General features: G+C 46.8%; 1 protein-coding gene across 1 annotated transcript in view; it reads right to left on the minus strand.

Annotated features, from left to right (window-relative positions):
• Positions 1-13,001, minus strand: part of KLHDC10 (kelch domain containing 10) — a 331,421-nt gene that overhangs the window by 231,388 nt on the left and 87,032 nt on the right. The gene's annotated exons all lie outside the window — the stretch shown is intronic.

Here is a 13,001-nt window from a genome sequence, read left to right on the forward strand (position 1 = left end):
GTATTTTGTTTTTTAATCCAATTAAAGTAAGTATCAGTTAATAATGTTCAGAAGGGCAGTACGTAATCTGCAGCAAATAACTGTGCTGATTTCAACTGCAAAATGAAATACGCCAGGATCAGGCGTTCAGAACTGGGTCTCTCTCTACTGCAACAGACACAACACGCTAGCAAGGTTTATGGATCACATTCAGCTACAGCAGGGGTCGGCAACCTCGGCTCTTTTTTGACTCGTGGACTTCAACTCCCAGAATTCCTGAACCAGCTGGTTCAGGAATTCTGGGAGTTGAAGTCCACGAGTCATAAAAGAGCCGAGGTTGCTGACCCCTGAGCTACAGCGTGGCTTATTCAGTTTGGGTTTAATGGGTTCAATGAGCCCAGAGCCATTGTGGTTTACAAACAGGGTTTCTGTTTTGAACAAACCAACCATGGTTAACAAGCCATGACACAGGAAAGTGCAAACGCAGACATTGACAAAGCACACACACACACACACACACACACACACACAGAATTCAAATGTATTCGCGGTCTATTGCTTCCAAGTGTCTGTGCATTTTCCTTTTCTTGAGATTTTTTTTTAATCTTATTTTTTTTTTAAAAAAAGGAAGGGACGATGCCCAGCGCTACTTCTAAGAAACTCAAGACACTTCAGAGTGTATTGCCATTCTTTTCCAATGATAATCTTTATTTTTTAAAAAAAATGTTGTTTGGATATTTAACTAAACACTGAGCTTAAATCTAATGTGTATGCTACATAGCTGTCATAATTCACAGCCTGTCCGGCCATGGGAGGGGATCTGGTTGGAAAAAAAACAACACTGCATGCTGAATGTAGTAAACGCACAGACACACACGCACACAGGCACACAAATTCACACACTCACAACACACGTACGCACACACACACTTCAAGGTCAGGGTCGGAGCCTTGCAGCCTAAAAGCAAAATGATTGTGTTGCAAGTAATGAATGTGACAGCAAACTAGCAAGATTAATGACCCAGCAGTGTTGTTAGACCATTGTAAAGTCAGACAATGTACTTGGCAACTGTAAGATTTGTGGACTTCAGCTCCCAGAATTCCTCAGCCAGACTGGGGAATTCTGGGAGTTGAAGTCTTCACAGCTTCCTGTCTGGCTTGCTGAGGAATTCTGGGATTTGAAGTCTTCACAGCTTCCTGTCTGGCTTGCTGAGGAATTCTGGGAGTTGAAGTCTTCACAGCTTCCTGTCTGGCTTGCTGAGGAATTCTGGGAGTTGAAGTCTTCACAGCTTCCTGTCTGGCTTGCTGAGGAATTCTGGGAGTTGAAGTCTTCACAGCTTCCTGTCTGGCTGGCTGAGGAATTCTGGGAGTCGAAGTCCTCATATCTTCCTGCATGGCTGGCTGGGGAATTCTGGGAGTTGAAGTCCTCACATGTTCCTGGCTGGCTGGGGAATTCTGGGAGTTCAAGTCTTCACAGCTTCCTGTCTGGCTGGCTGAGGAATTCTGGGAGTTGAAGTCCTCATATCTTCCTGCATGGCTGGCTGCGGAATTCTGGGAGTTGAAGTCCTCACATGTTCCGGGCTGGCTGAGGAATTCTGGGAGTTGAAATCCTCACATCTTTCTCTAAAGCTGCCTGGAGAATTCTGGGAGTTGAAGTCCACAAGACTTAAAGTTGCCACCTTTGGAGAGCCTAATGTACTTTAACCAATCCACCCTTTTACAGCTGTGTGAAAAACACCACCATTGCTTACAATGCACCTCTATCTTTTATTGATACGAGTCATCTGGGGCAGCAGGGGCAGCGGCCCACCCAAAAGTGGCCCCCCAAAAGTGGCTTGGCCAGCACGGGGGTCCCCGAAAGTCCCCTCTGGCCGGGACTCAGATTTTCTTGCTTTGCAAAGGTGAATCTTTGCTGTAGAAGTGGTGCACCAGCCATTCGCGTGTCCGCTTCGCTTTGCAACGCATGCAGGGCTGTTGCCTCATCCAGGCGGTCTCGGGGTCCCGGGGGGTCTTGGCCATCCGCTGCTTCCTCTTCCAGCTGGCGAGGCTGACGCTGTCGCCCGTCTGGCTCCACTTCCCCGAGGACAGCTGGGAATCCTGGCTGCCGGTGGCTGAGGAATCGCTGTCGCAGAAGGTCTGCTGGCTGAGCAAGGAGAGACGCTTCTTCAGGCGTTTCTTGATGGGGGGCGAGACTGGGGGGTCCCTGTCCTCTTGGTTTTCTTTCCCCCCAAAGATCTTCCTGAACAGGCCACAGATGGTGAACTCGCAGTGACACTGGCAGCTGCAGCCTTGGCCCCCTAAAAGCGGGAGAGGAAGGGACAAATTGCAGGCGGTCCTCAACTTACGACCGTTCGCTTAGCGACCGTTTGGAGTTACAATGGCACTGAAAAAAAGAGACTTACGCTCAGTCTTTGCACACACACACACACACACACACAACTGTGGCAGGATTGAACATGGGATCAAACTTTGGGCGCTTGGCACCTGGGAGGTAAAGGTACGACCACAACTGAGTGACCATTCAAATTTAGATAGATAGATAGATAGATAATATGTAGGTTGGTAGGTAGATGGATGAATGGCTAGATAGATGGATGGATAGATGAATAATGGATGGATGGATGGATGGATGGATAGAAAGATAGATAATAGATACCGTAGCTAGGTAGGTGGACAGATGGATGAATGGATAGATAGATAGATAGATAGATAGATAGATAGATAGATAGATAGATAGATAGATAGATAGATAGATGATAGATAGATAGATAGATTAATATGTAGGTTGGTAGGTAGATGGATGAATGGCTAGATAGATGGATGGATAGATGAATAATGGATGGATGGATGGATGGATGGATGGATGGATAGAAAGATAGATAGATAATAGATACCGTAGCTAGGTAGGTGGACAGATGGATGAATGGATAGATAGATAGATAGATAGATAGATAGATAGATAGATAGATAGATAGATAGATAGATAGATAGATAATAGGTACCGTAGCTAGGTAGGTGGATGGATGGATGAATGGATAGATAGATAGATAGATAGATAGATAGATAGATAGATAGATAGATAGATAGATAGATAGATAGATAAACCTTTATTGTCATTTTTTTTACTGTGGGCACAATGGCACCCATTAAAAATGAAATTTAGTTCCTTGCTCTCAAAGTGTACACATACATAACACACATTTAAACATGCTATAAACAACATATGTACAGACCTACACCCTTACATATAAGTAACATCTAAATATTAATCACTGTCTGTCAACCCTGTGACAATCCAAATTGAAGCCATTTTCATTTTGTCACATTTTTCAGTTAGGAGGAGGAGTGGGGGGTAATTTTCAGTAGGCCAAAACCAGGGGTAGGCAACCTCGGCTCTTTTATGACTCATTGGACTTCAACTCCCAGAATTCCTGAGTCAGCTGACTCAGGAATTCTGGGAGTTGAAGTCCAATGAGTCATAAAAGAGCCGAGGTTGCCTACCCCTGGCCAAAACAATTCACATGGATGGGAACCAAGGTCATTTGCTGACCACATTTTTAGCAGGCTGGAGCAGCTGCGTTTTCTAACAATGGGTGAAATGTGATTTATGACAGCAATTTGGGGTGGGAAATGTAACTTGCAACTTTGCACCCTGGGGGGGGAGGGGAATTTAGTCTTGGGTTCACCTTTGTAGGCGCCGATACCTTGCTTCCAAAATAAAATGTTCTTTAAGGAAGAAATCTTTGCCTTGAAGTTCTTTTAAAATGGTTTTCAATCTGTCGGAACCGTGACACTGTCCGTCTTGAATACGGCACGGAAGGAGGAAGGTTTAGAGTTCACAATAATACAGATTTACACAAGGGCAGTTGCCGCTGAAAAAATGGGGCTGGTGGCCCTTTTTCACAGATACGGCGGTTGCACCATCCCCGTGGTCACATGTACAGCCAGGTTAGTTTAACCCCAGCTGACAAATAAAGTCGTAAGTCTTTCCGCTCCCGCGGTGGCATGATTAGCGACCGTCCCAACTTACAACGGTATCTGAGGGCTCCGTTTTGAGGCTACGTCCAGGACTCCCTATGTACATATATGTTTCATAAATGAATAAAACCACACTAGCTGGGTTGTAACGTTGTGCAGAGATGTTCCCCAGCGGTTTGCCTGAGTCCAGCCCTGCATAGGGTAGTCTAAGAATCCGGCCCCGAGTTCAGGTGAGTTGATCATTTGGTGTCCCTGGAAAGGGAGTGAACGGATTAAGCCACGGGACAGTTAACCCTGGATAAGTAAGCGGTGGGAAAACTGAAGTGGGGCTTAGCTCGCTACGCCAAAATTTTCCCCGTCCCAGAAAGAACGCACAGGTCTAGAAATCCTGGTTTCTTTCGGGATCTATCCACATCATTTGTTCATTTATGGTATAAAACATAGGTGTCCAACCTTGTCAATTTTAAGACCACTGGACTTCTGGGAGTTGAGGTCCACAGGTCTTCAAGTTGACAAGGTTGCGTGGCTGGCTGAGGAATTCTTGGAGTTGAGGCCCACAGGTCTTCAAGGTGACAAGGTTGCGTCCCTGGCTGAGGAATTCTGGGAGTTGAGGTCCACAGGTCTTCAAGTTGACAAGGTAGCATGGCTGGCTGAGGAATTCTGGGAGTTGAGGTCCACAGGCCTTACAAGTTGACAAGGTTGCACACCCCCGATGTAAAACATGCTGCTTGAAGGAACACAAGTGTTTACCGTTTGAATGGGCCTTCCAGTTGCAGGTCAGCGTTCCACAAGGTTGTTTCAGGAAAAACTGCGCCAGGAAATATGGAAAACGTGAATGATCAATTTTGAAAGAACCATAAGAATGCATAGGAGAAAAACAGATCACAGAGTTTATGGCTTATTAGTTTACAGTTTGAGGTTCCGTATCGTGTGAACGCAGGATAATGGTTTTTTTTAAGAACCGCAGGCTGCGTTCACACAACATTCTAAACCGTTGTTCCCTTAACGATGGCCTTAGCATGTTGTGTGAACACAGCTTGGGGTTTGGAGCCAGCTTTTAATACAAGATTTGAAGCCACGGCGGTTCCCTTTGGGTCATGTCGAAGGTACGGTGACAAGGTTGGTCTACAGGTAGTCCTCGATTTAACGACCACAATTTCTGTTGCTAAGCATGACGGTTGTTAAGTGAGTTTTGCCCCATTTTAGGACCTTTCTTCCCACAGTTGTTAAGTGAATCTTGCTTCCCCATTGACTTTGCTTGTCAGAAGGTCGCAAACGGTGATGACATAACTCAGGGACACCACAACCGTCAGAAATAAGAATCAGTTGCCAACGTCCAAAATTTAATCATGTCACCGTGGGGATTCTGCACTGGTCGTAAGTGTGGAAAACCGGTCATAAGTTACTTTGTTCGGTGCCGTTGTAACTTTGAACGGTCCTACTAGATGAACTGTTGTAAGTCGAGGACTACCTTTGTTATTGACTATTTGTCACAGTGGCTACTGTAAAGCTCCACGTGCAGTAGCAGTCTATCAGCATATTCATGCAACTGTTAGCGGCAGATTTTAGCTCTGCTTGCGTGAAACTTCTTGGAGGTTTTGGTGGCCCGTTATGGGGACAACATGGCCGAGCTGACCCAGAAGGATTTTTGTGGCTTGAGGTCCTCTCCTCAAGTTACAAACGATAGCTGGTGATCGACTCTTACCGTCTTCCCCCAGAGGGAACAGAGTTGTAGAACGACGACAACCAAACAGTAAAAAAGCAGCATTTCTCCCAGGAACCAGCAAACTTCCTCATCCTCCTCTTCCTCCTCCTCACAGGGGATGTCCTTGCGGGGGGCAGGGGGCATCTGCCCCTTGTCAAAAGAATGCCACCAAGAATAAAGAAAAGGGAAAGCCATTAGAAAGAGAGACAGAGAGAGGGGAAAAAAACTTGCTTTGCAGAAATGTCCAAAATCCTGGGCCAAAAGTTAGAGAAGCGCCCAGGAAAATGGGAACTAAGGCAGCAGTCCAGTGGCCAGGGCAACGGATTGTGTTGACACAGATTGTTTCCCAAGCTGTGGTCTGCAAGACCTAGAACCCTGTTCTGGAGCATTCTTGTAACCATGGAGACTACCAAACGTCCTTTGAATAACCTGTCCACTTTTGGGGTCTGCCTCAGAAGATTAAGCCTTGGCGCGAAAAGGTCAAGGTCCAGCTTGGTGCCGCGTTGGCCTTCTCATAGGTGTTTCTGGGAAGTCCTCAAGCAGGAGGTGGAGACCCACCTGTCTTCCACTGTTGGTCTTCTATGGTTGATATTTGGAGATACGATGCCCTCAGCCTAGACGTAATATGGAGTCTTCACGGCTGATGGCACTCAGTTGACTTGTCCTTCATGAATTTATCCCATCTCTAGTGAAAAGCTGTCCAAGATAATGGCCCACCTCATTGTTCTTGTTGGAAGGAAGTTCAGGAAATCTAGGAACAGGTTTGTTGGGTCAGGCCAACACCTATCCTAGTTCAACATTTGGTTTCTCCTTACTTGATACCTGCAGATGTTCACCAGGAGAAGATGGAGACCCACCTCTCTCTTCCTACAGGTGATGTTTGGAAGCATGCTGGTCCCAACTTAAAGGTAACATGGAGTCTTTGCCTTTGTGGCACCTGTCTCTTTTGAGTGTATTCAACCTTCTCTTAAATCGGCCATCTTGGTGGCCATCACATCTTGTAGCAGTGAATTCTGCAGATGAAGGATGCCCTTTGCAAATGGATAGTTGCACATGGATTGTTGCATAAGATCGTTAGAAAAGCAGGGCACCAGCCTGGCAACCAAATATAGGTTAGTTTGCTCTATCTATCATGTTCTCATATAGCTACTTATATGTTCCTCGGACAGGAAAGGGGACCAACAAACAAGCCCTGGAGCACATCATACCAGACGTCTCACTGGGAGGCAAAATCACGAAACTGTGTCTCACTTATTTTGGCCATGTCATGCGGGGGAAAAAGCCGTTATGCTGGGAAGAATTAGTGGTCCAATGAAACCAGGCTGCCAAAGGACACGGTGGGTGGACACCATCAAAACTGACACCAGTCAGAACACAAGAGAGACTCAAAAGAAGTAGTGCAAAATTGGAAGCCGTGGAATCCCACAGAATCACCAAGAGCTGGACACGACTGAATGGAGAACATTATCATATAGATTTTTGATGCCAAGTTATACCCATCCATATCACCTGAAGGAGCAAATCACTCCTAGGAGTATTTGGGAAAAGAAGCATTAAGGGACGTATTGTCATAATGAAAGACAAATAGTCAATAAAAATAGCTGGAAGGGACCTTGGAGGTCTTCTAGTCCAATCCCCTGCTCAAGCAGGAGAACTTATGCTATTTCAGACAAGTGGTTGTCTAATCTCTTCTTAAAAACCTCCAGTGACGGAGCTCCAAAAACGTCTGGTGGCAAGCGGTTCCACTGATTAATTGTCCTCACTGCCAGGAAGTTTCTCCTTAATTCCAGGTTGCTTCGTTATAATAATAATAATAATAATAATAATAATAATAATAATAATAATAATAATAATAATAACAACAACAACAACAACAACAACAACAATAATATTAAAAGCAGCAGCAGCAGCAGCAACAACAATAAAGTTGGGAGGGACCTTGGAGGTCTTCTAGTCCAACCCCCTGGTCAGGCAGGAAACCCTATACAATTTCAGATAAATGGCTGTCCAGTCTCTTCTTAAAAACTTCCAGTGTTGGAGCATTCACCACTTCTGGAGGCAGGTTGTTCCACTGGTTAATTGTCCTCATTGTGAGGAAATCTCTCCTTAGTTCTAGGTTGCTTCTCTCCTTGGTTAGTTTCCATCCGTTGCTTCTTGTCCTGCCTTTGGGTGCTTTGGAGAATAGCTTGACTCCCTCTTCTTTGGGGCAGCCCCTGAGATATTGGAAGGCTGCTATCATGTCCCCTGTTGTGTAGTGGGTTCGTTGCACAGGAAAGGAGGCGAGGCAAGTGAGTTCAGCAAAGCTCATGGTTTATTGCTTGCAGGATCTGAACTGAGAATTGGGCTGCAGCCTGCAGCAATTTATAGCCTGCCCCCTAGGCGGCAGCCAATAGGTTTGAAGCAACCCATTGCCGCCTAGGGACAGCCAATAGCAGCACTGGAGACAGGGAGTCTGAGTTGCTGGAGAGCCGTTAGCTGCTCCAGCTTACCACGTGTTACAAGTGAGCCCAATACATAACACCCGCTGGTCCTTCTCTTCATTAAACTAAGGTAAAGGTAAAGGTTCCCCCGCACATGCGTGCTAGTCGTTTCCGACTCTAGGGGCCGGTGCTCATCTCCGTTTCAAAGCCAAAGAGCCAGCGCTTGTCCGAGGACGTCTCCGTGGTCATGTGGCCTGCATGACTAGACGCCAAAGGCGCACGGAACGCTGTTACCTTCCCACCGTGGTGGTCCCTATTTTTCTACTTGCATTTTTACGTGCTTTCAAACTGCTAGGTTGGCAGAAGCTGGGACGAGTAACAGGCGCTCACTCTGCTACGCGGCACTCGGGATTCGACCCGCCAAAATGCCGACCTTCTGATCGACAAGCTCAGCGTCCTAACCCACTGAGCCACCGCGTCCCGCGTCATTAAACTAGACATGCCCAATTCCAGCCACTGTTCCTTGTATGTTTTACCCTCCAGTCCCCTGATCATCTTTGTTACTCTTCTCTGCGTTCTTTCTAGAGTCTCAACATCTTTTTTTACATCATCTTGAACAAAACTGGATGCAAAACTGGAAACCTTGATTGGTTTCCATCCATTATTTCTTGTCCTGCCATCTGGTGCTTTGGAAAATATGTTGACCCCCTCCTCTTTGTGGCAGGAGACAAGGCGATGATGGAAGGCAAGGCAATGGATGGGTATCTGGGGAGGGGGCAGTCCGGAGTTCCGTTGGCAGTTGATTCCATAGGGTAGGCGCTCCCACAGGGAGGGTCATCTCAGGGTACCACCGGTCAAGGATTGCCGACGGGTGATCCCCAGGCGGAGGGCGTTCTCACTGGGGATCAATGGCTTTCAATATGGTGTGCATGCTATCATTGTTAAAGGAAGCCATGGTTTAGATCCTGTGTGAACATAGCTTGTGGTTGTAAGTCACAATTGGATGGACAGAACTTTAGAACTGTGTGAACACTATTATGGTTAGACAAGGCACGTCTGAGTAAACCCAGTTGGTGATTGTACACTTCAGCTGGATCGATGGCTTCAGATATTGTGTGAATGCTGTCATGGTTAGACAAGCCATGGCTTAGGTCCTGTTTATTTCCTTTGTGCTTGTATTCTACTCCTTGGAGATCTATCACAAGGGCAGATTCCCCTTGGCACCCTCCCTCTCCATGAATCCAGCCAGGATCCCAAACTCAGCGCCTCATAAAACATTTTGAAGAAATCTCCAGAAACCCATCGAAAGGCATTTGATCCTTTTACATTCTTCCCGCCAAAACGTCAAAGAGAGCCTCGGCCAATCGGCGCTGATCACGAGGGCGGCCGCCAATCCCCTCCTTCGCGCCCGTCGCCTCGGCAACAAAGCCCGCCTTCGCCGCGGCGGCCTCGGTTCTTCCTCGCATCCAATTAGACTGAGCATACAGGAGGGAGGGGGAGGCAAACACCGCTGCGCAGGCGCAGTTCGGGCCAGGAAGGCGAATCCGTGCTGGTAAGCGAGACGAAGGTTGCCGTATTTTGGGGGGGGGAGGGGTGTCGATTGTTATTTTCTCTCCCGTTATAGGGAGTGCGCATGCGCTCTTCCCTCCCTTCCCCACAATGTTTTGACTTGGGGGGGGGTCCTTGCCCCGCAGCCCCCTCAAACCGGCATTAAGAAGCTAATCCACGTGAGGCCCCGCCTGCCAACATGGCGCCCGCGAGACCGCTTGGACCACATTTCCCAGCATCCCTCGCGCCACGGACCGTTGTTTTTTTCCCCCACGCCGCTCTTAAAGGCGCCGTCCCAATTCTTTCCTGCGTCATTTAACCGCGCCGCGTTTGTCTTTGCAGCAGGAACACGCCTGGGTCGGATCCGGCATCTGTGTGTGCCCGCAACCTGCGAATTGTGGGGTAGGCACAATTGTGGTTAGGTTTTGCGGGGCCGAGCGGGCGGGGGAAACCCTCCCCATTGAATCAGATTCATCCATTCATCCGTCTATGGAGAGTCTCAGTTATCCATAGAGCTGAAGAAGTCCAGTTGCCTCTTGAAAAAGAATCAATCTTTCTTTCTTTCTTTCTTTCTTTCTTTCTTTCTTTCTTTCTTTCTTTCTTTCTTTCTTTCTTTCTTTCTTTCTTTCTTTCTTTCTTTCTTTCTTTCTTTCTTCCATCCGTCTATGGTAGGGGTAGGCAACCTTGGCTCTTTTGTGACTCGTGGACTTCAACTCCCAGAATTCCTGAGCCTTAGCCATGCTTGCTAAGGAATTCTGGGAGTTGAAGTCCACGAGTCACAAAAGAGCCAAGGTTGCCTACCCCTGGTCTATGGAGATTCTCAGTTATCCATAGAGCTGAAGAAGCTTCTTGGATGAGAAGTGAAACGTCTTCAAAGAAAAAGTCCAGTTGCCTCCTGAAAAAGAATCTTTCTTTCTTTCTTTCTTTCTTTCTTTCTTTCTTTCTTTCTTTCTTTCTTTCTTTCTTTCTTTCATCCATCCATCTATGGAGAGTCTCAGTCGTCCATAGAACTGAAGAAGCTTCTTGGATGAGAAGTGAAACGTCTTCAAAGAAAAACAAGAAAGTCAGTTGCCTCCTGAAAAAGAATCTTTTTCATTCATTCATTCATTCATTCATTCATTCATTCATCCGTCTATGGAGAGTCTCAGTCGTCCATAGAGCTGAAGAAGCTTCTTGGATGAGAAGCGAAACATCTTCAAAGAGAAACAAAGTCCAGTTGCCTCCTGAAAAAGAATCGCAACCTGGCAGAAACGCTCTCTAGTAGTTTTGACTTTTTTTTTTGCTTGCTTGCTTTCTGCGACTCACTGCGGATCACGTAGACCAGGGATGAGCTTCTGAACATCCGGCAGCTTCGTAAAGCTATTCCGCCTCCTGCCTTTGCAAAAGGTGGACAGGAGCTGGGCGGATTTTCTGATCGGAGGAGCAGCGGCTGTCAGGACTCACCCCAATCCACGTCTTAGGAAAACAAAACCTCTCGGAGTCGGTTCCAGTCCAAAAGGAATCCTTACTAGGACATGTTTGGTTGTGGGAATACAAGACAGGACCTGGTATTGTTTTACAGATTGAAATTTTATAAAGGGTACCCGGTTCAACCCCCCTTCCCTCAACCATCGTTTGACTTTGTGTCATCCCTTTCGTGGGAAAAAGGAACTTCGAATCTTTATGGTTATTGCTTTCTTCCTCTGCAGATTCAAATGGAGACACAGTCCAGATGCCTCCTTCTCTAACCCTCACTTTTGTTCCCCCCAGTTCAAAAGGTTTCCCTTGGTCTTTGAAATAACCTAAGGCCGGCTGAATCCACATCCGCTCCTCCTTCCTCGGGAGATGGCAGAATCCATGGGGGGGGGAATAATGTTTTAAACATACATTTATGAATGTGATATAAATGGATTCTGACAGCGGCTCTCTTCGGCAGCGGGACCAGGCCAAGGAAGCGCAGGAGGGGGGAGCGGGCAGTGGGCCACGTCAGGCCGAGACGCAGAGGGGGAAGGACTCCGCTCTGCTGATACAGTTCGAATTATTGAGTCTTGTCACTTGTATCTCTGTAACTGGTTTGATCCAGCAACCAAACGGGACAGGCGCAGACTTCAGCGGATAGTTAGGACTGCAGTAAAAAACAACTGCAACCAACCTGCCTTCCGTTGAGGACCTGTACACTGCACAAGCCAAAAAGAAGGCTGAGAAAATATCTACAGACCCCTCGCATCCTGGACTTAAATTATTTCAACTCCTTCCCTCTGCACGCTGCTATAGGGCGTTGCGTGCCAAAACAACTAGAAACAGAAGACATTTTTTCCCTTGTGCCATCACTGCTGAACACCTAATTCCAAAAGCACTGTCTTATGTCTGAGTATATTTACCCGTGTGGTATGGCTGTGGTATTATTATCCTTCACGTGTCCTACTACCTTCTCTTATTGGAATCATTATTATGATTATTGTTGTCGTGTCCGACCCATCGCGACCACGTGGACCACTTTCCTCCAGGCCTTCCTGTCCTCCACCATCTTCTGGAGTCCCTTTAAGCTCACGCCTCCTGCTTCAGTGACTCCATCCAGCCACCTCCTTCTCTGTCGTCCCCTTCTTCTCTTGCCCTCAATCTTTCCCAGCATGAGGCTCTTCTCCAGTGAGTCCTTCCTTCTCATTAGGTGGCCAAAGGATTTGAGTTTCAGCTTCAGGATCTGGCCTTCTAAAGAGCAGTCAGGGTTGATCTCTAGGACCGACCGGTTTGATCGCCTCGCAGTCCAAGGGACTCGCAGGAGTCTTCTCCAGCATCGTAGTTCAAAGGCCTCGATTCTTTGGCGCTCAGCCTTTCTTATGGTCCAACTTTCACTGCCATACATTGCAACTGGGAAGACCATAGCCTTGACTATACACACTTTTGTCGACAGGGTGATGTCTCTGCTTTTTAGTGTGCTGTCTAGATTTGCCATGGCTTTCCTCCCCAGGAGCAAGCGTCTTTTCATTTCTTGGCTGCAGTCCCCGTCTGCGGTGATCTTGGAGCCCAGGAAAATAAAATCTGTCACTACCTCCATTTCTTCCCCATCTATTTGCCAGGAATTGAGAGGGCCGGATGCCATGAACTTGGTTTTCTTAATGATTATTGTTACCCTGTTGTTTTGTGTGTTCACTCAGGGCTTCTGCGCCGGAGACAAATTCCTTGTGTGTCTAATTACACTTGGCCAAATAAAGCATTCTATTCTATTTGTTAGGAAGGCTATTTTTAGAGCTAAGTGTAAGAAAACTAGTAATAGCATTAAAGAATGTATTGGGGAAATCAAGAATTGAAATATCCAGGATCAAAAAGGCAGTCCCGATCACACAATCTCTTCACATTGTTTAAAGGAAAAGCTGTGTGACCTCTGAGGTATA

This window comes from Vipera ursinii (genome assembly GCF_947247035.1).
Source record: "Vipera ursinii genome assembly, chromosome: 6".
Classification (NCBI taxonomy): Eukaryota; Metazoa; Chordata; class Lepidosauria; order Squamata; family Viperidae; genus Vipera; species Vipera ursinii.